The 27,824-nt window shown below is 38.8% G+C and overlaps 1 long non-coding RNA gene across 9 annotated transcripts in view; it reads right to left on the minus strand.

The window, feature by feature from the left end:
- Positions 1-13,319: 13,319 nt before the first annotated feature.
- The window catches only part of LOC129427520 (uncharacterized), a 93,184-nt gene continuing 78,679 nt past the window's right edge, over positions 13,320-27,824 (minus strand). For all 9 annotated transcript variants that reach the window (XR_012373186.1, XR_012373190.1, XR_012373192.1 and 6 more), the window contains 2 exons: positions 17,267-17,558; positions 13,320-14,624 (listed from right to left, as the gene is read on the minus strand). This is a non-coding gene — a long non-coding RNA (uncharacterized lncRNA). The remainder of the gene's footprint in view (positions 14,625-17,266; positions 17,559-27,824) is intronic.

Raw genomic sequence — 27,824 nt, forward strand, 5'->3', positions numbered from 1 at the left:
TGATACAAACAAACACACAACACACGAGCAATTGAGAATATTGATGAAATGATGTTCTCTCTGAATAATTAGTGATCTGCAGTGTTTACACTTTCTGGGTCTGGCAATACCACCTTTAGCATAGCTTAGCATAATTCATTGCATCTGATTAGACCAACAGCATCGTGCCAAAAATAAACGTAACATGGCTGCAAGATTCGCACTGATACCACGCAGTGAGCAGAAACAGTTCCCCCGGTAACTTTCAATACCAGGGGACTATTTTCAGGCTTTTCGCAACATCATTGCGCCTCCTGCAGCCATGTTACAGCAGCAAAGTCCTTGATTATTACGTCCGAATGAGAGTATAGTTCCTACCCATGCCTAGAAAATCGCAACTTTTAATTTTTTGTCGGTCTTAGTACACAATGTAACTACAGAAAAATATCCAAACTCTTTGGTTATTCTTCTAGCGTGATGCCAATGGTCCAATCAGACTCAACGGACCATGCCAAGCTACGCCAAAAGTGGCACCGCCAGACCCGTAGATCGCCTGAATGAATTCCATAACGTTAAAAATCAAATGTTTAACTCTAGTGGGGCTGGAAAATTAGCATATTTTCAATAAAAGTGGAGTGGCCCTTTAAGGCTAAAATAGTTTTAATTCATTTTAATCATATTTAAGAACCATAAAGCCGCACTCTCTCGCTAATCTCAACATATTGCAGTGCACTTGTTTGCCGGTAGGTGCCCCCCAAGCACAACCGCTAGGTCGTACGTGACTTTGCTTACAGGTTGGCGTGAAATCGTGTTCTCACAACAAACATGTTGTTATCTTAAAAAGGCTCTTTTTTGACTCTTCGTTGGGAATTTCACATGGATCCAAACCGGTACGTATCCCGGTAAATTCCACATCCTTTTCGGGATTTTAACATCTTTTTTCTTTCTTTTCTTTCTCCCAACATCTGCTTCTTTTCCACGCTCGACTTGCTGTATGTTTACATTCGCAAGGCCATCAACATGGCCGCCCCGTCCCAGAATGCATCACGGCACCCAAGCCCTATTCATGTAAGTAACAAAGTGGGAATTAGATAGTGTGTGTTTTTTTAAGAATTGTGCTTCATTATCATGAAGAGAAAACATCAACAGAGATAAGAATAAAACGGTATTTTAGCTCACTAAATGTAGCTTTTTTGCACACTAATCATCTCCTCTGTTGGCTTCAAAACACAACTACCTCTTAAGAAAACGAATGCACAAAAATAATTAAATCAAGAGTTTATATAAACCTAATCGATCCTTTAAATCAAATAAGCATCAAATTAGTAAAGAAACAATAATGTACAGTACAGTTAGTTGAATAATTAGCTAACACATTTATTTAAATGGTGTAAACATGTACATACTATACACTTATTTAATCCATTAAATATCCTAATAATAATGCACATTGATTTAGCAGGTGCAATATTACTGCATTAGTCATTTCTAACCCTCAAAATCGGCAGTAAAACACAAAACAGCGTCAGGCAAAAAAGTCTACTCAAACACTCACATGCACCATTTCCAAGATATATAGCATTAATGTAACAGTAAGAACTGCACCCCTATCGGCCATCAGTTACTCAGAATGGCTGGCATGTGTAATAGCCGAGCTGTATGTGTGTGTGTCTGTGTGTGTAGTGGGGGCTGGGCAGAAATGTAAAATTGTCTCCACCCCTTCCCTCCTGTTATTTATACTGTCTAAGGCAGGCCTGCGGTTTTGGCAGACACTGAATGGTATTTCCTGTTAAAGAACCTTGCGTAATTCTTCATTTTTCAAACCCCCCTTTGTCCGTTTAACCTCTATTTTTTCCTCTGATCTTTTTAAGAACTCAACAATGCACATTCTTTATCTTTTTGTCTTTTTGCTATTGTCCTTCCATGGATAAATGCAAATAGATCGGAGCCATTTTCTCAGCTGGCCGTAATGGCAGCTGTTACTAGCTGCTCTAATCGAGTTTCCATCATAAAAAATGGGGCGAGAGCGTTGTAAACTACAGAAAAGCAGCGCAGCTACAGTTAGAGATTATGTCTGGGGCTGTGAGACTGCAGAATCCCACCCATCCCCCACACTGGCTTCTCAACTCATTTTTGCCTGGCTGGGCATTGCCTGCAATAGATTCCACCCCACCCCCTCTCCTTTGCTCAGTCATTCAGACTTGGAAAGTCAATAACAAGCTGACATCATCATTGGTTTGTATATTACTCTGGTGCTCTCAGACCAGCTATCTACTAAACGCAGATCAACTTTGTTTAAGGAACAGGTACAGATAGAAACGAGAAGAAGGGAGGAAAATAAGCTTTCGTTTTAGCAGCCCGTGTGTGTAGCTTTATTTGGCATTAGATCCTGACCTTCACATTTTACATGTGGTATCATTTTGACTGGTCCAATAATCCTGCTGCGGGTGTATTGCCTCGGGGTGCAAGATCAGTCACTTCATAGCAACCATAATTTGCTGATAAAAGAGTCGCTATCGCATCTCAAAACCATGTGTGACAGTAAATGCAGCTTAGGTGTTGATTTAAAACATGAAAAATTTTAATCTCGACCTTGGTTTTTGACAAGCCAAATTTTTTAGAAAAAAATCATGACATTACTTTCAGATTTGATGGGACAGTCCATATAACACATAAATAAATAATGTTTATGCCATACCTTCTTACCTGTATAATCATGGCCACGGGAAATATGTCATGTCACCCAGACCAAGATTAACATTGACCTACTTCTACTGACCGGAAAGCTTCCTGTAGCTCAACTGGTAGACCGTTGTGTTTGCAACACAAATACCAGGGGTTTGATTTCCAGGGAACACACGTGTGTAGCAAGCCACTTTTGATAAAAGCGTCTGCCGAATGCATAAGTGTAAATGTTTGCCACAAACACGCTACGGCTTTTGTATTGGTAGAGAACTGACAAATAATTTTATTTGTGAATAAAATATTGAAACTCTTTGGTTATTTTCTAGCGCGATGCTAATGGTCTAATCAGATTCAATGGATTGTGCTAAGCTATGCTAAAAGTGCTAGCGCCAGACCCGGGGATCAGCTGAATAGGTTCCAAAACGGTAAAAATAAAATTTCTAACTCTAGGGGAGCTGGAAAATGAGCATATTTTCAAAAAAAGTAGAATGTCCCTTTCATTTATTTGCATATCTATGTGTTTCAAAGTAAAAAAAAAACACTGTTTCCAAATTGTATATGTAACTGTAGCGACAATATATGTATAATAAACACGATCACTACAGTGACAACAATGGCTAACATTGCTGATGTGATCTTGACATACTTATTCATTAGATGTGATACATTTCACAGTAAGTAGAAATTATCTATTGACTGTTGATCCTCCTTCCCTGCTGAAAAAAACAGCATCAAACCAGCATGGACCAGCATGGGAATTATGCTGGTCTATGCTGGTTTAGCTGGTGGTCACAGCATACCAGCACCAAAACACAACATATGCTGGTATGTCCAGCATGGGATGCTGGTGCTAATGCTGGTTTAGCTGGTGCTAATGCTGGTTTGTTGCTGGTTTAGCTGGTGCTAATGCTGGTTTAGCTGGTGTTCACTATCAAACCAGCACCAAAACGCAACATATGCTGGTCTTGTTGGTATGCTGGTTTTTTCAGCAGGGTTAACAATATCATCAGTACATATTTTTCACCTGCTTCATAACATGTGATAATAGTTACCAAATGCATGTTTAGCAGTAGGCTTGTTCAAACAAGGTGCAAGAGAAGGTCATTTGTGCCCACTATTGTAAGACACTATTGTATTCATAAAACAGTTACTTGATTCTGATTGAACACAGCAATAACTGCTGCACCCAGCAATTCTGTGTATCACAAAAGTCCCTTCAGGGTCGCGCCACTAGGCGGTCACGTTTTCAATGCTTCTGGGCAGTTATTTTAGTCATGCAAGACTAATGTTCTGTCTACTTGAATGCTTAAATCACAATTATACATTAAATAACATATTTCTGACCAACAATAAAACTTGTTAACACAATTAAACAATTAATTCTCTTACCAACTGTACCAAAGCTTTGTTGCTTAAGCTCAAATTCCACAATAAAACCCACATTTTTCGAGGTTCTTTCAGCTACTGAGATTGTCAAATGTCTCATGCGACACGCGAGATAAACTTTAGTCGCGTCACTGCGCCGCCATGTTTGCAAAATGTTTGCAGCCCTCTAGGGCTGTGTCCAAAAATAGCCCCCTGTACCCTTATATAGTACACAATTTGAGGGAACATTAATTTTTAGTGGTGTCCGAAATCATAGTGGACATTAAGTGCACTCATTCAACCCCACAACGCACTGCAATACTGAGCCTGTATACTGTACAACCGATGTACACTCAAAGCTAGCCTCGACCACTGTGGCTCGCGCTGAATGAATTCTCGAGTCTTCCGCCCACACACACACTGCAGCACTTCCCGCAAGATCAAGTGTCTGAATTCACTCACTCGTTTTCATTCGAGTGAACTATATTAGTGAACTAATGTAGGGAATAGTGAATGAGGGGATAGGGGCTATTTTGGACAAAGCCTAGAGGTGCGTCCCAAATCGCTCACTTGTGCACTAGCCTACTCCGCGCCATTTTCTAGTATAAATAGTGTGAGTAGTGCATTTACTTTGGTCCTGTCCAAAATGGCACACTCCAGACTTGTGGACTTTCTCAGAGTCCACACATAGATCATGACATCATGTAGTGCAGACCTTAGGGACCCTTGACGGAAGTCCGCGAGGGCGCACCAGAGTCGTATTTTTGTTGGTCAGACTCGAGCATCATGCCGGTAATAGGAAGAGAAGTTGCCCATCAGTGTGAACTACTCCCTTCTTGTCTGATTGGTCTGATTGCTCTTTCGCAAGGACTTCTGGGTTGGACTTCTGGGTTGGACTCCGCCGAAGACTGCATCAAGGGTGCAAAGGGGGCGCTGATGAGCACACTTCGGAGCGTAAAAATGACAGATGGGACACCCTACAGACTCGTAGACTAAAGCCCGGAATACACTGCACGATTTTTGCTCTCCTATAAGATCATTACCTTATCACACTGTGCGACATGTATCGTTTAAACTCGGGTACGAGAGGCATGTAGACTGTACGATGATTACACGGAAGCTAGCATGCGTCACCAGCATGCGCTCGTGATAAAAAAATACCGGGGCGCAAGTCGTAGCAGCAAACACACTGTGCGGTGATCATGCCGAATTTCTGACACTGTCAGAAAACTATCGTAGGCTATCTTTGGACACAAGACCGGGAAAACGGCCGTCTTTGAACCTCTCTCATTGTACAACATTGGACCACCGATGAAGAGCCACGATCGCAGAAATCGCGACGATTGTTTCACGATAGTAATCTTTCGTCTGGGACAGCCAATAATCGTGCAGTGTATCCCGGCTTAAGCGAGCACGCAAAATTTAAGGCCATGCGACCAAAAGTTCACATAAAGTGCGCCATTTTCAACTGGGCTACAGAAAAGTAAAAAAAGTGCACTTAAAGTACTCGGATGATGCACTCATTCAACCATTAATTTGAAGTGTACAAACCTGGACATTTCACGCATTCAACGGTCGCAATTTTACGTGATGGAAAAAAGGCGGGGCTATCACATGCAATGAAAGGAATACTCACCTGCCGAGACGATTACACTACGATTACATTTTTGAAACATACGCCGGCATGTTCCATTTGGGATGATACTTTTCTAAAATTTTAACACTAGACAGTTGAGTACACAGTGCATAGCATGTCATTTTGGACACAGCTATTGTCTTGCTAAAGCAAAACCTGTCAGATATTGCACATTTGCAAAGTCTCTCCCTCAGAGGATGTCATTCTTTAACGGTTAATGATTGGCTCTTTTACCGGATGGCGGGACTATTGACCATTGCTATCTCCTCCATTCATAGCAATAGCATAGCGCATCTTGGGTAAAGTATCTTATAGAGCCCCTCACCCATCAAATTGTCAATCTTATCGATTAATGATTGGTTCTTATAACTGAAAGGCGGGACTTCCATCACCAGAGCAGCCATATTGACAAACAGACGAGTGTTTATGCAAGAAATTTATAGTGATTGTTTACATTAAACACACTCTAGAAATGCTGGTAAAATATGGACATACCATATCTATCTTCTAGGTCAAAACTAATTTTCAACCATATTTTAACCAGACATGATTTAAAAAAATAAACCAGAATTTTTTAAATGTCATTTAATAGTGTGATTTAGAAGTATACATTAATACACAATTACTATACAACAGTTAAATAAAGAAATTCATTTGTTCACAATTAAAATACAATTCATAGAACAGAAAAGTTTACAATGACAAAATTCTAGTCTCTTATATTTGACATCAGCAGTTCAGCCGAGCCAGTGCACCTCCATGCCAGCAAAACCCTGAAAGCAGACATGAAGGGAATTTTTGGTTCCAGATGCTGTACTGTAGGCTGTTCAAAGCCGATGGCTGACGCAGGTCCTGGAATGTGCTTTAACACGGCTTATTTCTCCCGGCCGACTCGGTGAAGACACACATGGTCAACAGAATTCCAATCAATTAGGCACAGTGGGGCTCAACATTCCAGTCTTTTGGGGTTGTTTTCTCACTCCATCAGCTAGCGGGGGATTCTTATCCTCTCAACCCTGCCAGAGCCAGAGACGCTAATACATCAAGAGGCCCAGAACAGGGTCTCTGAAACACCTGTTTCAGGCTATATTTAATCCTGTGAAAAGCAGACCTTTCATTTCATTTTTTTCTCTGAAATGCTGTGATGCTCACCAGCCTCTTTGATCTCATTGCTAATTGCTCTTCAAAGCTCACCTCAAAATCTATGATACTGGGTCAGGCAGATTTGGACAAGGTGTGACACTGCCTATTGAAAAGCATGTGAATGCTGTAAAATGAAACGATGCATCTGCACATGCGAAATAAAAATTCTTCATCCCATTCTTTGTTTCTTTTTGATTTGTTTGTTTCTTTCAGTCTAATTTGTTGTCTTTGCTTTATTAAATTCTTTCAATTTATTCAGTTCATTATCTTTGCAACTTTAAACAATAAAGACAAGCAATGTGTCCTTTCCTAATTGCTTACTGATTTCCATACTAATGTAACTCTTCAAGACTGAGGAAGTCATTACCCATAACATCAACAATGTGGAGACACACTAGTGAATCACTGAACTGAAGTAACCAATCAATAGTTAGAAACCTCACAGCTTCAGGCTTTTCGTTCCACCCCCTTCATTACACCCACATGTAACCTAGAAGTGTCTTCACATTTTGTAGTGAAAGTAGTGCATAGCGTTCTAATTGGAGCTAGAGTACTGGAAATGTCATTACTGTTTCCTGTTAGCAACTGGCTGTGATCTCAGTATGGATCACAAACAGTGATGACAATGTTATTTAGTCATCTAAAACAAATATAACAATAGTAAAGTCAAATTTGAGTAGTTTTAGTTACATTTAAATGTTAACATTTATCAGTTTTTCATGTTAAGAATTAGCAATATGCAGTTTAATGTAATATTGCTTCATTTCAATGTTTTTAATGTAAAGTCTGGGTCCCGGAACAAAGCCAGTTGAGAACCACTGCTTTGAAATGTACAAAGTATTCCACTTTTTCATTTTCCCAATCCACATATACTTCTTATTTTAACCAAACATTTTCCAGTCCTACCCAGCCGGACTTTGTTACATAAGCAAATGTATAATGCACACACACATTTATGTGATAGCTGCCCATTTGGCAGGAAGAAGACCAATTTGCATGTTAAAACAAAAGCAACCCTGAGTAAAATTTTGATGTGGTGAGATGTTGTTGACAAATGTGGTCAGACGAACCCATATGGAGGGCTCTATCAAAGGGCTTTTTGCCATTATAAGGAACACTATCAGTTCTGAGTGGGCATTAAGAAATGGGGGCTGAAGGCAGTCGTGGTGCTGGGGCAGTGTGATGCATGAGCTGTTGAAGGGGGGAGGGGGGTTTCTCATTCTTCTTGATGGCATCATCCCTGAAAGGGGGCAGATGGGTCAGCCATCCTCCTTGTCCATCACAGAGAATATGTGGAAGATTTAAAAGGAGGGAACTGCTAGTGTTGGCTACAGTAAGGTGACACTACAGAAGGGGCCTTATTTATAAAATGCTGTCCTAAATTTGATCGTGCGTATGCCTCACTTCAGATGTGAAATCTATAAATCGCAAATTATCTTAAAATAGTGTGGAGATGAACACATTCAGATCTCTGCCTTTAAACAATGGCTAAGCAATTAATATCATTGACATAAAAGAGCACCTGTCAATGATTAAATCCTTTGAGCAATAAGAATGGCTTATATTTCCTAAAACCTGCAGCAATCAGACAAGCAAAAGAGTATGTCTGCTCACCCTACTGAAAAATCCAGCTAAGACCAGCATAAGCTGGTAGCTGGTTTTAGCTGGTTTAAGGTGGCACTAGCTGGTTTATGCTGGTCCCCCCAGCCTGACAAAGCTGGTCGTGCTGGTGGGCCAGCTGGTCTTCCAGCCTGACCAGCTAAGTCCAGCTAGACCAGCTTAAAAAGTGACCAAAACACAGCTAGACCAGCTTGCTACACCAGCAAAACCAGCTAAAACCAAGCTGGGAGAACAGCTAAAACCAGCTCACCAGCTTATGCTGGTCTTAGCTGGATTTTTCAGTAGGGCAGACCCTGACGTGGCTCTAAGCTCTTTTCCACATCAAAGACCGTTTTTAAAAATATGAACGTTACTGTGAATTTTTAAGTATGCACACTCTACGATCAAATCTGTGCGTACACTCGCTTCGCAAATGAGGCCCATGGTGTGTACGTAGCATTGCCTGTGGTGTCCGGGATAGGCAATGCTTTTAAATTCCAAACCAGTTTCTGAATTTAAATTGAATTTAAATTTGTGTTACATTTGTCTGGATACACAAAGGCGAAGAGATCTAAAAATAACAGATTTATTAACATTAAGAAGATTATTCCCAACTAGTAACATTAGACAATAACAGACTATGAAGGGGAACACAGGCAGAGTATATATAGAGGAGCTGATGAAGGTACTGGCTGTCAGGTGAGGATGATAGACAATGACAATCAGGTGAGGGAAAGTGGAGGATTATGGGAAATGGAGTCCAGTTGGAGATGACAGGCAAGGGAACAGACTATGATTGTAAAAGTACTCCCCCCTCCACTTAGGCCATAAATAAAACTACACCAAAGTGGGACAGGGGGCAGAAAACGGACGCTGAAGAAACATTCAACAAACCAAGTTGGGGGGTGATGACAGGGGAAGAAGCCAGGGAGGATCCAAGAGCAGGAGGAGCCTGAAATTGGTCCTGAGACCAGCCAGGATGAAGCCCTAGGGTGGAGTTGCTGGAGGGAGGAGCCAGGGTGGAGTTTTGGTGCCTGACACCCTTGGGACGAGAAATGGTGACATAGGCTCTTGAGGAGGAGACCTTTGCGGAGCCAAGCCACGGAGAGCCCGGGAGAAGCTGAGGACCGAGGTGGAGCTGGAGGGAGGAGCCCAGCAGAGCTGGTGGGATGGATGGATGAGGTGCAGCCAGAGGAATGAAACCCAGAGGGGGAGGCGGGACGATGACTGACCAAGGCATATCCGGAGGGATGAGGGAGCATGGTGAAGCTAGAGGGAAGACGGGCCAAGGTGGAGGGGAGGGAAACTTAAGCCTAGGTGGAGCTAATGGGTAGGGGGCTGAGGCAGAGTCAGGGTCTTGGAAGATGGAGGTAGATACTCTAAGACGGCTGGCAGATGGTTATGCTCCAACTCTTCCGATCCTACGTTGCCCGCAAGCTGAGGATAAACTGGAGTGTACGCCCGGTGTAGCCGGCTCATGCACCTGGTCAGACGATGCAAGAGGCTCTCTGTCTGCGTTGGGCTCAGGCTTTGTGCAGCGGAGAGATGGCTGGCTGGTCTCTGCCCAGCTCTGACCCTTCGTGGCATGAACTATACTATTCGAACCTTGTCAAAGTCGCTCAGATTCGTACGCTTGCCTATTTTTCCTGCTGTTAAGACATCAACTTTATGGACAAACACTTGATGATGTGTTAAAAGCAGGAAAAAAATGGACAGGGGCCAATTATGATGGCTAGACGACTGGGTCAGAACATTTTCAAAACTGCAGCTTTTGTGTGGTGTTCCCGGTCTGCAGTGATAAAAGTGGTCAAAGGAAGGAAAGGCTTATTGATGCACGTGGGAAGCGAAGGCTGGCCCATGTTGTTCGATCCAACAAATGAGCTACTGTAGCTGAAATTGCAAAAAAAATGAATGCTGGTTCTGATAGAAAGGTCAAATAGAGTCCATACCTCGACAGGTCAGTGCTGTTTTGGTGGCCAAAGGGAGACCTACACAATTTTAGGCAGGGGGTCATAATGTTATAGCTGATTGATGTATAATAGGTGGAATAAACACTACTTTTGACCAAGCACGTATGCGTTTTACGCAATGCTACATGTAGTCTGACTTCATATTAATAATGATAGCGTTTGCGGCCATGTTATTCCATCATACTGTCATTCATTTTTCATTAAGCCTAGCAGGCGACTCTCACAATATCTGTCGCAACTGTGTCCACGGCACCCTGGGTTTAAAATGAAGCAGTTATATTACAGTGCCTAACTTCCTGTCAGTTGCTGACTAAGCTACACGGGGACGGCTGGTAATTTCATGGCTGAAAGATTCAGACTACTTTCTGTTTGCATACTTAGGTTTAGAGGCCACAAAAATAAGCCCGGATAAACATTGACTGCGGCTTCAGCTCCAGTGGGAATTTATGAAGACTTTTGCGTTGATGGTACGGCAAACTTTAAACGTGGATGAAACCTCAGAGAATGGCGGAGTCCAACGTGTGAATTCACTGGCCTATAAAAGTTATCAGAGGTCATAGCCAGCGCAGTTACATGAAGTTCCCTTTATTCTGTTAATGCTGATCTATGACGAAATCCTTGTCTATATGCGAACTGAAATCTTCGCAGATGGCGTCGCTGTGATGACCTAGTTAAACAGGATCTGAGAGATTGTGTGAGCTCCCATGCGGTTTCTCAATTAAAAACCATCCTTACTTTTCCTTCCAAGGCTGCAACTTTTTATGTGTACGTATGAAAGACAATGAGATAACTGAACTACTTGTCAGTAGTTGTAATGTAAAAATTAAATGAAAATCTTTATTTGAAAGTGGGTTTAAATTTGTACAATCCTGTGACAGTGCTGCATGTTGCTATAAAATGAGCCCAAATAAATAGCAAGGTATGACATGTTCTCAGACGTATGCAACATTAAATGGTGACCTTTGGATATCTCTCCATGCCCCATAAATAAACAACAAACACATTTAGGCCCCCATATTGCTTCTCTTAAATCAAATATTGTAACAACACGATATATTCAGCGTGTCCAACTATAACAGTTCCAACTGTCAGGAAGAAGCCTCATATAAAGAGTGCACACCACATCCAGCTCTCAAAGGGCTTTCTTTAAGATGATTTATGTCATCCTGTGAGGAACCGGGCGTCACTTTTCTTGTGAGTGTGAAGGAGATGAGAATGTGAAGAAAGACAGAAGCCCTGCCGGGCTGTGAGACAGGAGTGTTGAATATATTGACACGATTTTACGCCTTAAGGATCTCTGCACAGTGCTGCAATGCTATAGACAAAAGCGAAGTATTCAAGCACTACGCTTAAGGACAAGCAAACAAGTGTAAGCAAACGCAAAGAAATTGTTGTTCCCAGTTAGCAACACCAGAGATGTGGGTTTGAGACTGATAAAATGTAAAGAGGATAAAAGAAGACTTGTAAGAGATGTGAATTCAGAGAGCAATAAGACCTCAAACCGTTCCTGATATGTAGTCAATTGGGGTCTTGATTTTTCCCTTGAAACAATACTCATGGAGAAGCACAGTGTGACCTCAAAAGCAAGGATGATTCTTTTTCATCTGCAGGCTGTGCATGAATTATAGATGGAGCTTCATCTGCTCCAGAGGAAAGATCCAAAGCAGTATAAAAATACCCTACTTGTCTCGTGTTACGTGCTGGAAAAAGCAAAAGAGGAAGGTGTGTGCCACTTTGCCAGACCTTTCAGTCTGAATTATAGACTGTATATGCAAAGCCAGGCATCTTTTGTGGGTATTTACTTGCTTGCTTTTAGCAATGAGTGATGTTTTCAGGGGTCAGAGGGGGCTGCGGCACCCATAGATGTGTCCTTTCTGTCATAGCACAGAGATAGATAAGTGTCAAAGTTCATTCCAGAAGTCACTATAGTAATGGCATGGACCGTCCACAGACTGCTTATGGACTATCGGATGTTTACAGATGACAAAATGGCAACACGTGACACTTTGGAGTAAAAATTATATGCATATGTGACCCCCGTCTTTGAAATCGATGCTCATAATCTAATGATAAGATTAGAAGCATCAACGTTTGATTTCACATTTATCTTAATCTTTGACTTGACCTTGCTTAGTCAATATTAGAGATATCAAGATATATTTTTAAAGAATATGCTTTACATTATGAAAGTGACAAGCATGCAACATATACTCGAAATGTGACCTTTGCATTTAAAGGAAGACGCCACAGTTTTTCAATATTTTACTATGTTCTTACCTGAACTTAGACGAATCTCGTCTAATGGCGGCGAAAGAGTTAAAGACATGAGTACACAGGTAAGTATGGTGGCACAAAATAAAACATGCCGATTTTTAAGTGGATAAAAATGAGAACTATATTGTATGGCAGAAGGGCACTTAGTTTGCAGCTTGCTTAGAAAATTGCCACGTTTTATTTTGTGCCACCATACTTACTCGTGTAACTTCTCATGTAACGGTCTTTAAATAGGGAAAACATGGAAGTGTTTGGTGGCTTCTAAATTCATCCCTGTTTGGATCCTAAGGAATGAATGGGGCTAGGCTAAATGCTAACACATTCACGACACGCTGTACAAAAATTAAGTGCACGCATTGAAAAAAAATAGGTGTGTATTAATTCGTCTAAGTTGAGGTAAGAACATAATAAAATATTGAAAAACTGTGGTGTTTTCCTTTAACCTACCGCAGTAAGAAGTGAACACACGTACAACCGGAGCAGTGGGCAGCTATCCCAGCACCGGGGGAGCAATTAGGGTAAGCTGCCCTGCTCAAGGGCACTAAAATCGCAACACTCTGGTTACAAACCCGACTCTCTAACCACTAGGCTTCATCTGCCCAAAATTATGTGGAATGAGTTTAGGTAGAAAATAGTAAATCACAAAACATAAGTATAGATGGGTTTTCACAGACTGGTTCATGTATTTAAAAAATAATAAAAGAATAAATATCATAAATAGACACATCATTTAATTTTTACTGAAAGTGTATTATCTAATATTATAGTAAGTTTCAACATGTAAACAGGTGTCCACAGGTAAATACTTCTCTTTATACATCTTAAAAATAATTTACACATTTAGTTTTCATTCTCGCAACACAATGAAAAGCAGAAAACAGTGACAGTGTTTTTTAATTTGTTACTTGGCCTTGTATAAATGCTGTATAGAGACAACTACATCTAGTCACATAGGATTCTTTGTGTTGTAGCAATACTTTGCTTTAGCCTTCAGCGCAATCTATTTCGGCGTCTGCATTCAATTAGCTGTGAAACAAACCAGGGTTAATGGAAAATAATTAAAGCCATATTTTTCCACAATCTCTCCATGATATTTCACTGTTATTGCTGCCTTGGGTAACAACATAGCCTCATATTTTTCGCTCTTGGGAAAATAAGCTAATTCTCAGATGCAAGGATCAACTGGCGTTATACTACTGAGGTTAAACAAGAATGAAAGCATGAAGATTTCTATGAAGTTACTGCAATTCTTTTTGGCTAATATAAACGTATGGAACAAGCTATGATCTGTGTAGTCATGCATCAATGTGCTGTTATGAAACTGTCACAAATATTCGCAAACATTTCTTAAATAATGATATTTACACATTGCAAACAATGTATTGTGTGTGGGCTGAAAGATTTATCTGAATAACACATACAATCCAGGGATCTTCAACAAAATAAACATACTTGATAAAATGTCAAGTACATTGTGAACTGTTGGATTATTCTTGAGTCAAATGAATCTCAGCATGACAAATAATATTTATTACAAAGATGTGATTCATCAAAATTAAAATTGTGATTTTTATTTTTAGTAGGGGATTGTTCATGAAATATGAGCATTTGAGTAGAATTTCTTATATAAAGGCTCTGAAAATGCAGTCTAGTTAGGCAACTTACAGAATCACGCATCAAAGTCAGAAAAACAATAAAACAATACAATGTTAACATCAAAATTACATTTACTGTAGGTCAAAGTGATGTTGTTTTGTGGTGTTTTGTAATGTTGTTTTGTGGATGATTAACCATCCCCACTATCAATATAATGACAAACAAAGTGACACATGTCGGATTTGATGACTGCACTCTTCAGACGAGAGGATGACTTTCAAGTCCAAAAGTTGAAGCCCAGGGGAAAGAAACTAAGGTATACACGGCCCTCTTCCTCCATTCCCTCCCTGAGGTCACTGAATGTTGATTTCATTAAACTAGCATGAAACAGAAAGATAAACACACATTCTTACATTGCCTAAGTCTGCAGGCTGATGAAATAGATGGACAGTTGAGTGTTTTACAGAAATGTTTTACTGCAGATATTGTAGTCTCCAACTGGCTAAAAATGAACAGATATGCTTGCCAGAAAAGCCATCAAACTATTTTTCCACAGTTGCATGCCAACATTTTTGTCCTCCAAAATTTCATGGTTAAACAACAAAAACTGAGCACAGACTGCATTATATGTCTAAAAATGTGTAATTAAATGATGAAAAGTTAAGATGCAAAACCCTCTAAGTGCGTCTGACATGGTTTCTTGTAAATAAGCATTTTTATCAGGCTGTTATGTTGAGGTTCAGTAATTTCACTTTAATGGCAATGAAAGGTTATAAGTCAGTAATTAAAATGCCTTTTTTTCTGGTATTTCATTAGTATTTGACAAAAAATGTCTTTGTCTTTCGCAGCAAAACCCTCCAAGTACATGCAAAAATCTCCACTTCTAAAAAAAGTTCTCGAGTCTCTCTTCTCTTTTCACTGTCTCTTCTAAATACAGCCTTTATTAAAGGCAAAAAATTTCTGTCAATATCCTAATATAATTAGTAAACCTCATCTAACCGAGAACCAAGAAACCTCATCTAACCGGGTAAAAAAGCCATATTCTCTCTAACCGGGTAAAAAAGCGGTATTCTCTTTTACAGGTTAAAAAGCGGTATTCTCTCTAACCGGGTAAAAAAGCGGCATTCCCGCTAACCGGGTAAAAAACGATATTCTCTCTAACCGAGTAAAAAAAGCGATATTCTCTCTAACCGGGTAAAAAAGCGATATTCTTTCTAATCTGGTATAAAAAAATTCTCTCTAGCTGGGTAAAAAAGCGATATTCTCTCTAATCGGGTAATAAGACGCTATTCTCTCTAACCGGGTAAAAAAGCTGTATTCTCTCTTACCAGGTTAAAAAGCGGTATTCTCTCTAACCGGGTAAAAAAGCGATATTCTCTGTAACCGGGTAAAAAGCGATATTCTCTCTAACCGGGTAAAAAAGTGGTATTCTCTAATAAAATAAAAAGATAAAAAAGCAATATTCTCTATAATCTTGTAAAAAAAACTGTATTTTCTTTAACTGGTAAAGAGCAATATTCTCTCTAACTGGGTAAAAAGCGGTATTCTTTCTAACTGGATAAAAAGCGATATTCTTTTTAATCTGGTAAAAAACAGTATTGTCTCTAACTGGGTAAAAAGCGATATTCTCTTTAATTGGGGGGGAAAACGGTATTCTCTCTAACCAGGTAAAAAAGCAATATTCTCTCTAATCGGGTAAAAACGGTATTCTCTCTAACCGGGTAAAAAGCAATATTCTCTCTAATCGGGTAAAAACGATATTCTCTCTAACCGGATAAAAAACGTTATTCTCTTTAATCTGGTTAAAAAACGGTATTCTCTCTAACTGGGTAAAAACGGTATTCTCTCTAACTGGATAAAAAGCAATATTCTCTCTAATCTTGTAAAAAAAACTGTATTTTCTTTAACTGGTAAAGAGCAATATTCTCTCTAACCGGGTAAAAAGCGGTATTCTTTCTAACTGGATAAAAAGCGATATTCTTTTTAATCTGGTAAAAAACAGTATTGTCTCTAACTGGGTAAAAAGCGATATTCTCTTTAATCGGGGGAAAAAACGGTATTCTCTCTAACCAGGTAAAAAAGCAATATTCTCTTTAATCGGGTAAAAACGGTATTCTCTCTAACCGGATAAAAACGTTATACTCTCCAACCGGATAAAAATCGGTATTCTCTCTAACCGGGTAAAAAAAGTGATATTCTGAATGGCCTGAGGCTGGATATAGTATAATCTGTGCAGAGAGCATTAGGTTAATATCATTATCTGGTCTTTGACAGAGGTGGCATTTAGCAGTTTTTAATTCTGAGCTCTTCATATATTTTCATATTATTTATATTAAATATAATTACATTGATATAATATAAAGATATATAGTTAAATATGTTAAGGGAATATATAATAAAAATTATCTCACAATTTATTACTTCCTTTGTTTAGCCAGACACTGGAGTTATATTAAATATTTACCTGCTCTTAAAAGCTTTGTAATGCCATTAAATGGTGGTCAACATTTTATAGCTCCACAACGCTCATACATCCATCATTATAATAATTCAAATGACTCCAGTGGGTTAATAAACATCATCTAAAGTGAAAAGATGTTTTTATAAGAGAAAACCATTAATGTTTTGAGCTTATTTAGCAATCGACACCTTGTGTAATGTAAACACAGAGTTGTTTAAATTCAAATATGGTGGCATGTCGCCTTAATATCATTGGGTGTCTTGTACAGTAACTAGTTGTCAGACTGTGACTATAAGCTAACATGTTTCATTACAATAAACTCTGATTGTGTTCAACTGAAGAAAGTCATATACATCTGGGATGGCATAAGGATGAGTAAACTATGTGATCATTTTAATTTATGTTTTAATTTAAAATTCAAGTTGCATCTGAAAACGCATGCCTTCTTGAGTAGGTAGGCCTATTTATTTAAATCAGTAAATCAGTTAATGAGCTCTTTTCTAAATATTATGAATGAAATCCGTACATTCATCATGATGTCATTGTCATGTGACCTACCAGCATCAGTTGCATCATCTCCACTCACAAATCCTCTCCCATGGCCTCATGGGATAGAAAAGTGTCCATCAAATGCACACTTAAGCCGGAAGTATAGGGTCATCTGGGTACTTTTCGCCTACTCTTTTATTAGTACTGTGGATTCGGACATACTTCTTTTGTCTGTTTCTCGCCTACTATATAGTAAGAAACTCTAGGATTTCGGATGCTGCCAACGACTTTTCTCCACTTCAGCATCAGCAAGAAGTTTCTGTCAGACAGAGTTGGGTGAAACTGCCAAGTTTCCTGGGGCCTGATGCAAGATGAAATAATAAAAGAAAATAGTTAATTTGAAATATAGCAGAGAGAAAATAAATTTTACAGAGCATAAACTGGATGGAGGTTTAAAGACCCCTCTTAAAAATCTGTCATGTCAAATCTGATAAATATAATAAAGTCTTGTAGATCAGTGTGTGACTATATCAACTGCATTTGCCATCAAATCTTATACATAGTATATACAAAACTAAAACATATAAGACACTTAATATAGATTACAACAAACATAAGGAACCACTTTCAGAATTGAACATACAACATATGTCTTTAAAGAGATTTTTGTCTAGCTTTAAACAGGAATGTGGTATAAATGTTTACAACATGGGATTTTAACATTTTAATATCTGAGTATAGACATGAAGCCTTTAAATTCCTACTAAATATAAAACAGAAGCCCATGTAAAATTCACTCTTGAAAAGATGCAGGTGAATGGCATGAGGAATAATAAATTATTTGGTTTTATGACATGAAGGCATCCAGATACATGTACACACAGTTAATGGAAAACATTCACTTTTACTCAAATGCACCGATGATTCAAAGTTAAACTGTTTTGTGATCCTAAAACGTTTCGCAGAATGAGTTGTGTAAAATACGGTTAATGGTCCACTCTGTTCATAATCATACACCTAGAGAGTAAATGATGGATTTATCTTCAGCTATTCGGTTGCTAGGAGACTTTGTTGACAATCAAACATCTGTAAAGCTTCCCATTGTTGCCAAAATTTGGTTGCTAGGAGACATTTTGTTTCAAAGTTCCTATTGTTTCATTGCTGGAATGTCTTTATGGTCTCTTTGGAAGTCTGAGATATCAGGCAGGAATACAGCACATCTAACTTTGAATGAAACATTACTCCATGCTTTATATCATGTGTATGTGGTAGTGGCTACAGTAGCTGTCATTATAAAACAATCTGACCAATAAATACATTTGCACGTCAAGACTTTCACTCCAGACACATTCATTTATACATTTACATTTATGCATTTGGCATACGCTTTTATCTAAAAGGACTTACAGTGCATACAAGCTACATATCCCAATTCAGATACTGCATTCTGTAAAGGCCGTTTTGCCAAGCCGGTCCCGTTTGAAAACGATTAAAAAATGATTGTATATACTATAACCTATAAGCAGAAAATAGTCAGTGTTTCAATCTTTGATATGACCTTACTTAGTCAATATTAAAAGGTCAATAAATAGCAGAGACGGCCGGTGATTTCTTTTTTCGAGGGCGCTCAATGCGAAGTTCGTCACAACATGTATGTAGCCCGTCTTATGTGTGGTTCGTAATTTCAAAATATGTTTTGCGTGTCGAGTGAATCTATGTGCATCACGTGTCTGGTCAAAATAAAGGGTTTATGATAAAAGCGTTTGCCAGACACTCGCATAATCTCATGCGTAATCAGAGTTTACTGTTAAGGGAGTGTCTAGCGTGTATTTTGTGAACGTGAGCGTCTCTTTTATCATAAACGGTTTTGATGTGTGTGCAGCAGGCACTTATTTTGACAAAACACGTGATGCACATGGTTCACATGACGCAACAAACACATATTTTAAAAACGCCAACAACAATTATGACACTCCGAACACTTATTTTGAATTTGCGCCGCACGGATGAGCAGTCACGAGCCGCCACTGATTTTATGGCTCTGTCTTTGTTTAAAGATTTAGAAGCATATCTACTAGGTCGCGCTATCATTGGGTGGAAACAGCCAGTGACGCAAACAGGAAATCCTCCGTAACATAGACCATCTCATTTTGGTTCCTTCTTGAGCCTTTGTTTTGGGATGCAGCTAGTTCAATTTCATGACCTTTGAACTGCTTATGCAATGCTCTACCAACTGAGCTATGGGAACATAACATTATATTTACTTTACTCACTGCTGTTATTTCAATGATTAATAAGGTGATCTCGACAAGAACAGAATTTAAATGACACTAGTGTATTAATGTTACATCTTCTCTGTCTCCCAAAACCAATTCTGCAGCATCTAATGGATCTTCATTACTGTCTTTAGAAACATTACACTGGTCTGCTATTGCTATTGTGAGATACATAAACTGACCGTATGCAGAGGGGTCTCTGGGGAGAGCGCTGTGGTTAGATGCTCTCAACGGCTACATTTTCATTATTGCAAGGAGAGAAGCAGTGAAAGGGGATGGGCTGGGATATTGGTCTCATTGGAGGATTGTCTCATCTGAAGACATGCAGAGGAAACCTGATGTGGCTTTTCCAGTCACTGAACCCCCCGATGTATCTCCAAATTTAATATTACACACACACTCAGGCACACAACTGAATAAGTGCACTGTTTCTAATTAATATATTGCAGGCAATGGGTTAGGAATGGTGGTGGTGTGGGGTGCGAGACATCTGCTTCTGTTTAACTTTGAAATGTCATCCAGGCTTAAGGAGGATGATTTTTTTTAGGTAAACAGAAAAATGAAATAAAAAGAATAAGGGAAAATATTGCGATACTGTGATAATACTTGATTGTTTACTGTAGTAAAGCAATAACCAATGGTTTCGACTTTATGTTGTTTAGACCAGTGACATAATGTTGTAGATATTTGACCTGCTCTAACCATTTTAAGTCATTTTGAATCAAATGTAGAAGAGGTAAAAGAAAACTCTTAGATGGTTTCCACACACACATATTATTGCAGTACAAACTCAACTATTAGTTATCATTCTTAAGAAAGTTGTGCCACTAGGCGTCCATGTTTGCAATGCCTCCAAGCAGTTATTTCAGCCATGCAAGACTAAAGTCCAATTTACTTGAATTTCTGACCAACAATTAAACCTGATATCAACTGTACCATAACATTTCCTAAACCAAAACATTTTTCAAGGTCGCTTCAGCTACTGCACATATTGTCAAGTGCCTCACACGACTCTCAGAGCCCCTCCCCCTTTAGGATGTCATGTTGCCATAGCGGCCATATTGAGCATTTAATTGTCCCCTTATGGGGTGGTTTCCCGGACAGAGCTTAGCTTAAGCCAGGACTAGGCCTTAGTTTAGTTAGGAAATATTACTAGTTTTAACAAACATGCCTTACTACAAACATTACTTGTGTGCATTTTGAGGCTAAACAAAGGGCACTAATGTGTTTTAAGATATGTCAGTGCAAGTTGTTTCCAGTTTTCCTCTTATATTTATTTTAGTCTAGGACTAGTCTAATCCCTATCCGGGAAACTGCCCCTATAAGTAATAGCAATGCCCAATCTTGTTATAACCAATATCTTTGGGTCTATGCCTTGTGACCACATGAGCCAGAGGAAACATACTATGAAGTGAATTTCCTAGGAGCATACTACATACTGCAATCAGCTATACTACATACTATAGACGGTTTTAGCAGCAACAACATTAACAAACGGCTTTTGGGGACTTAACGCAACTTCCAGTAGACTTCCACATAGAATCAATCACAACAGATTCCTTTAACAGGAGTTTATTTCTGATAACAGGGGAAATAAATGACAACTAAATTACTTTGTTTATATTCATGAATATCTGTCACGTGACCTTTTATGTCATTCCAGTTGCCTGCCGCCATCTTGAGGACCTACCGAGTACCAGTAGGCTACTGACAAGCATTGGCTAGCTTGCTACGATTTACAGATTTCTTATCTTTTACTGTCTATGATTTTTACGGATACGGGAAATGGCTATGAAAGACAACATTTTGCACATTGACTGTCATGAAAAGAAACGCTACTTTAAAAAATATCTTGGTTAGGGTGTGATGCCTACTCGATCCCTGATGCGTTCTTCCAGCCGCTGTCCGTTGCTACTGAACTAACATTATTTTACAACACTAAGAAGGAGCGACACAACATGAAACTTTGCTCGAAGTATCACCTGGATCTCTACAAATGAACGCGAGCATTAAGAACATTGTTTGTGTACAGAGAGTTTACTGAAAAGAAAGGTTTTGAACAACTGACTTTGGTTGTTTTGGCGTTTGCTCGCCATCTTTGCCAGACACAAAGAATCGATTTCCGAATGTGAATGAATGAATCTCAAATGAGGCTCCTTTTTCAACTAGAAGGTCAATATTGTTTTTCACTTGCGACAAAACAACGGATTATCCTTGCATTTTTATGGAACTATGCTTTAGGAGCTATTCATCTTTACCCTCCTCCCTCCTTATGTCGCATTCGGAGATCGATATATCTTGACTGGTAAGATGGCAGCGAGCTGACGCCAAATCAACCAAAGTCAGTTGTTCAAAACCTTCTTTTTAGTAAACTCTGTGTACACAAACAATGTTCTCAATGCTCGAGTTCACGTGTACAGACAAATGTACAGACAAATACTTCGAGCAAAGTATCATGTTGTGTCGAGCCTCCTTAGTGTTTTAAAAATAGCAATTTTGATGCTCACAACATGTTGAAGGCATAGCTTTTAGTTCTTAAAAGGGCGGAAGACAAGTGAGTGACTTCAGCTGATATTCATGAATATCATATCTAACAGTTATGAAATATTACACTGAGCTAACGTTACTTTTTTAAAATTAATGTATACAATGTTAGCTACAGGTCCTTATCTTGCCTGGCTGCCAAACCTCTCCGCAAACTAAAAATTATTATTGACAAGGTATTTGATTCAGAAATCACTTTAGCCACTAGCCAGACCAGAGGTTCACTTCGGTTCAGGCGCGTAACTACGACAACTAGTGTGTTTTCGATGAAAACGTCTGTACTAGTGCGACTTATACATCAAAATGATTTCATATGAACCAAGAGACAATATTACCGTCTACAGCCACAAGAGTCCTCTCTCTGATGCTCCTGTATTTATGTAATTCAATAAATTCAGTGATGTGAAATGACTTCGGGACCTTTTTGAACTTGATTTGGCTTGTCATGTTAATTTCGCCTATTTAGCCTCCCAGGTATGTTCTGTATGCTATTGTGTAAATACACACATTATTTTGTGTGTGTGTATATATATATAGCCATATAATAGTGCAATTACAGCAATTAACCAGCAGGGGTTAACTGGACCATGCTAAACAACCAAACCTGGGATGTTCTGTTGTGCCATTCCATTGTTTTCTACAAACGAGTGGTCTGACTCAAAGCTACGATGTTGACCACAAGCAGTGCCCTACAAAAACCTCCATCATAACAGCCCATAGCAGTCATGACTCACCGCTGCTCTTTCAACCTCCTAAACATGTTCCTGCAACATACATATTCATAGAGGAGGCTTTGGAGTGCTAAAAGACCTAAATGAACGCATGTGATGATGGGATGTGTTTGCCTCACGGCAGGTGGCACGACACATTGCACCAGTCATTTCGATGAATCAGCGTAGGCGTCCCTAGGCACTCTCAGAAGTGTCACCGCTCTCCCCACATGAGTGCTTTTTGTTTATGAAATGTAAAATGATGGTAAGTAGAGCAGAGTTTGGCTTTTACAGATAGCGGCTGCCTCACAGGCTCATTAGAAATAAGATGACAAGCTGCTTTAATTCCACAGTTGGTCACCGACTCTAATTTCAGCGACTTACTTCCTCCTAATCCATTGTGATGTGTGTGACAGTCATAAATACAGAGCTGGGGGTCCCGTGAACAGCAAGGGCTCCGATCTTTGAAACAGAGAGAGTTGGTTTTCTCCAACTATAGTGATTACTTGTGAAAAATCCCTTATGACATTAGCTTGATAAAGCCTCTCATTGCGGTTAAGGCAAAGTGGTCATGGGGTTTAAGACAGTTTGAGAACTCAACTGTGTGACTAGCACCAGTAAAACAAAAAACGAAACAAGCATCTATTTCGTCTTGGCTTGAGGTTGGGCACATAAACAGTTTTTGTAGTACATTTTTGTCTGGCCTACATTATGGCAGAATAAACCTTAATGATGCAGTACGGATTGAATTGCTCTGGTTGCAGAGAGCATATTATTTTGAACTAGAATATGATATGTGTGGATGTATTCAGAAAACACAGCTTTAGGTTTCAAAACTGGAGAATTTGCCTGACAAACGGAAAATGTCTTTTTTTATGGCTGGACTCATAATTGAGCACTATAGACTGGTGTCAATTGTAACATCTGTGAAATTTTAGGTTTAATTTTACTGCACCACCAAGTTTGAACATTGTCCATGAATTTGTGCTGCCTTATAAAATACATGACAATGTCGTGGAAAAACGTACTATTGATAGAAGAGAGATAACCATTGAATAAATAAAACCAGAAGGGTCTGCTATTTATGTCTCCGACCACACGCAGCCTGTACAGAGCCTGTTCTCTATCATTTATACAAACACACAAATCTGATATATAAACATATAAAACAATGGGTGTGTCCCTTTAAATACAAATGAGCTGATGTCTGTACCAAATGGCAGTGCCGTGGTTGGATAGCACAGATTAGGGGGTGGTATTATCCCCTTCTGACATCACAAGGAGAGCCAAATTTCGATGACCTATTTTATCACATGCTTGCATAGAATGGTTTACCAATACTAAGCTACTGGGTTGACCTTTTTCACATTTTCTAGGTTGATAGAAACACCAGGGACCGAATTATACCACTTAAACATGGAAAAAGTCTGTGATTTTCATAATATGTCCCCTTTAAAGCAGCTTGAATGTAACCCTACACCCCTGCCTTATTTGATATACACTTATCTATGAATATGCAAATTAGTCCCTGGATCACCTCAATGCACAGCTTGGGCCACAAATATGATTATGCGAATAAATCCCCACCTCCACTTTTTTACACCACTCAAACTATAGATATATATATATGTAAAAAGATTCTACATTCTGCAGTTTTAGACACAACTGCTAAGTCCGGTTTCATGTTAACTGTGCGTTTGCAGCACAAACATTATTTATTTAGAGTCTATGCAGCATCCGCACGTAATTTCTATGGCTCAAACTGATGATCCACTCGTTCAGCTGTATTGATATGATTGGTTACATATTTGTGACCTAGGAAACCAAGGCGATTTCAAACAGTGGGAATGAGACTCCAATTTGTGTTGAATGATGAATTTGCACACGGTTTGCCTTAAAGAGCCACACGGATCCAAATTTGAAAATGACCTGTATCGCAGTGTGTCATGTAGCTGTCCATCAATGTAAACAATGTGCAAAGTAGTTGAACCAAAAAGTGCACGATTAATAAAGTTATTGGCTTCTAAAGTAGGCAGTCGACTCTGAATCGCTGAAACGAGTCGTCATATGGATTGATTCTCCTGCCTGACTTTATCCACGTAATTCCAACACTTTGCATAATAATCTCCCCCTACAGCCTTGCCCGTGGGAGAAATGAAAACTATGACCTGCCCACAGAGACTTCAGCTAGTTAGTGTGTAAACATCATATCACGCTGTGTTTTCAGTTTGTGTTGTTTTCACTACCAAGGGATGAAGATATATGAAAAATCTGTGGTTAAAATTACCTTTTCAAGGAGGGATATACTAAACGTTTGGCTGTAAAAAATCAGTGGTTAAAATTACTTTTTCACGGAGGGATTTACTCGACCTTTGGCAATGAAAAATGGTTAAGTACCCACTTTATTTAGACAACATGAGTCTCCTAACCACAACCTGTAAGTATGATTATAGCTACATAAATGCTTAAATGAGTGTAAAAATGTTAGTGTCTGTCGTCGTTTTTATAACCTGGACTAATTAATCTGATATGTATGGATGTTGTTTTTTTAAACTCTTAATATACTTTCAGAGAGTCATGTTAGCAAACGGCTAATGCATGCTCACTTACGGTTTTGCTATGACCTGGTTAGCTTACATAAATGCTTAAATGAGTGTAAATTGTTTGTTTCTATCGTCGTTTTTACTGGTTAGAATAATTATGAATGATGTTGCTTTTTAAACTCTTAATATACTGTCAGAGAGTCACGGTAGCAAGTGGATAACACATGCTGCACTTACGGTTTTGCTATGACCTGGTTAGCTTACATAAATGCTTAAATGAGTGTAAAATTGTTAGTTTCTATCGTTGTGTTTACTGCTTGGATTAATGATGAATTTTGTGTATTGATGTCGATAATGTCTTCTCAGTAAATCATGTTAGCACTAGGTCAATACATGTTCCACTATTGTTGGTCTGTGCCACTGATCTGTGGTCTGTGCGGAGACTGTGTCAGTTGACCAATCAGAGCAGAGTAGGCTACTGAAAGGTGGAGTTTAGGCAGAATGAGTCGTTGAACGGCTTCACACAAATCGTTTAGGGATCTCTGAAAAATGTGCTAATTTTAAATGTATATTTTGAGAAAATTACTGTGTTTTTTGACCTTGCATGCATTTAAACCTGTTGTTCGGGACTTATAAACAGTGATAGGACGCTTGAAATTGGCATCTTACTGGCTCTTTAAAGCATATTAAAAACACAACATAGACATATAAACAACAATTAAAACTTGATTTTAACTACAGGGGGACTTTATAGTAATGAAGGGAGCAAAAAATAAATATGAATGGGCATTACATTTTTGCTAAAACAACTAAGCTGGTGCTGACCCAAGACTTTTTGACAGTACTGTATATGTTCATACATATTTGCATATCTATAAAATCCAAACATCAACGTATGTACTGTATGCCTTCCCCTGTTTTCTGTATGAGTGAGAGTCATGCATTTAAATAGTTTTTCTCTATCAATTATGATTCAAGGGAGTTTCTCAGTCATCAAGGCCTGACTAAAGCTGCATTGTCTGTTCCAGATGTTCACTCATTTTCTCTTTATAGCTTGCTGGCTTTCAGAGGAATGTCTGTCTTTTAGGGTGCATTTCCACTGTGGGTCATAAAGATCATCTGCTGCAGTTTACGTCTGAATGTACAGGAAAATTAAGATTTTTTGACTCGTGATTCACTGTACAGATTTTTACTGTTTCTTTATGTGGCTACACAACAACCTAAATGTAAGTTTCTATGAAATTTAGTCTAAAGTCTCATAATTTAATGATATATTAGGATCAAGTTTGATTTTAATCATTGATTAATCTTTGACATGATCTTACTTAGTCAATGTTAAAACATATCAAGGTTATATTTTCACAGAATGTTCTTTATATTATGTAGGATGATTTTATGTGAAAAACAGTAAATCAAAAATAGTTTTTGTTTTTTGATCCTGTCACAATGTATTATATGTTACACAAAGAGGGCAGGGCTGTTAATGGTATTTGATATAACTGAAAACTCACATAGGCTGATGCATGAGTATGCTTAGACAACAGTTCTGTTGCTCACTTTACATGCAAAATGCGTTTCTAAAAGTACTTTTTCCATGTTTAAGTGCTATAATTGGGTCAACCTAAAACCTAGAAAATGTGTAAAAGAACAACATTTGAGTCCTTGTAAAAAGTAGCAGTTATGTTTAGTAAACATGTTTCTGGAAGAATATTGTGATATTCCAACTTCCAAATGATGTGGTTTTGTGTCCAGACTCTGACTGAATCAATTTCAAATCAGAGGGTGTAAGTTCTCAGCAATTATATATCAATCACAAGGTGAAAGTTTAAACATGTGATAACCCATTAATTTCACATTTGCAACCATAACACCATTCATTAAACCACAACGTTATTAGAGGAGATACTTTGTGAGGTTGCGCTCCCTGTTCATAGTTTCAAATTGAGGCTGATTATGTTTTTGATGAATATGCACAATGCAGATGCATTGATTAGCATCAAAGACACTTACACATACAAAATGAACACTAAACGAACATCAAATGTATGTAAAATAAAATAATTCATCAGCAACTTATATGATTCAAGTTGAAGTGGATAGTCTAAGGTTACGTACACACCAAACGCGGGGCATCGCATTACTCGCTCTAGATTACTAGCGGGATTTAACTTTGTGTCAGGCGAATTTTTCGCTCGAGTTGAGTGAATATTTTCAACTTGGGTGAAGATGCGTTTGAGGCGATTAGCGCATGTTTTCCCGGCAAACGTGCTGCCCATATTGCGTCATTCACATCACTCCACCCGAGGACACGTCTGATCGCGTCTTTGCATTGACTTTGTATGTAATCTACTCACGCAAATGGTTGAACTCGCGTCTGGTGTAAACCCACAGTTACTCTCACTGAAAAAAAAAAACGTCACCTGCCAGGTGACAAAACGTCAAAGTAGATTCGTGACCCTGTCTTTGCAATCTTTATTTGATTTATTTACAATATTTTATTTTGAACCTGTATAATGAGTAAAGATTATAAAGTAATAATTTATAAAGTGCCGTT

Source organism: Misgurnus anguillicaudatus, chromosome 14 (assembly GCF_027580225.2).
Source record: "Misgurnus anguillicaudatus chromosome 14, ASM2758022v2, whole genome shotgun sequence".
Classification (NCBI taxonomy): domain Eukaryota; kingdom Metazoa; phylum Chordata; class Actinopteri; order Cypriniformes; family Cobitidae; genus Misgurnus; species Misgurnus anguillicaudatus.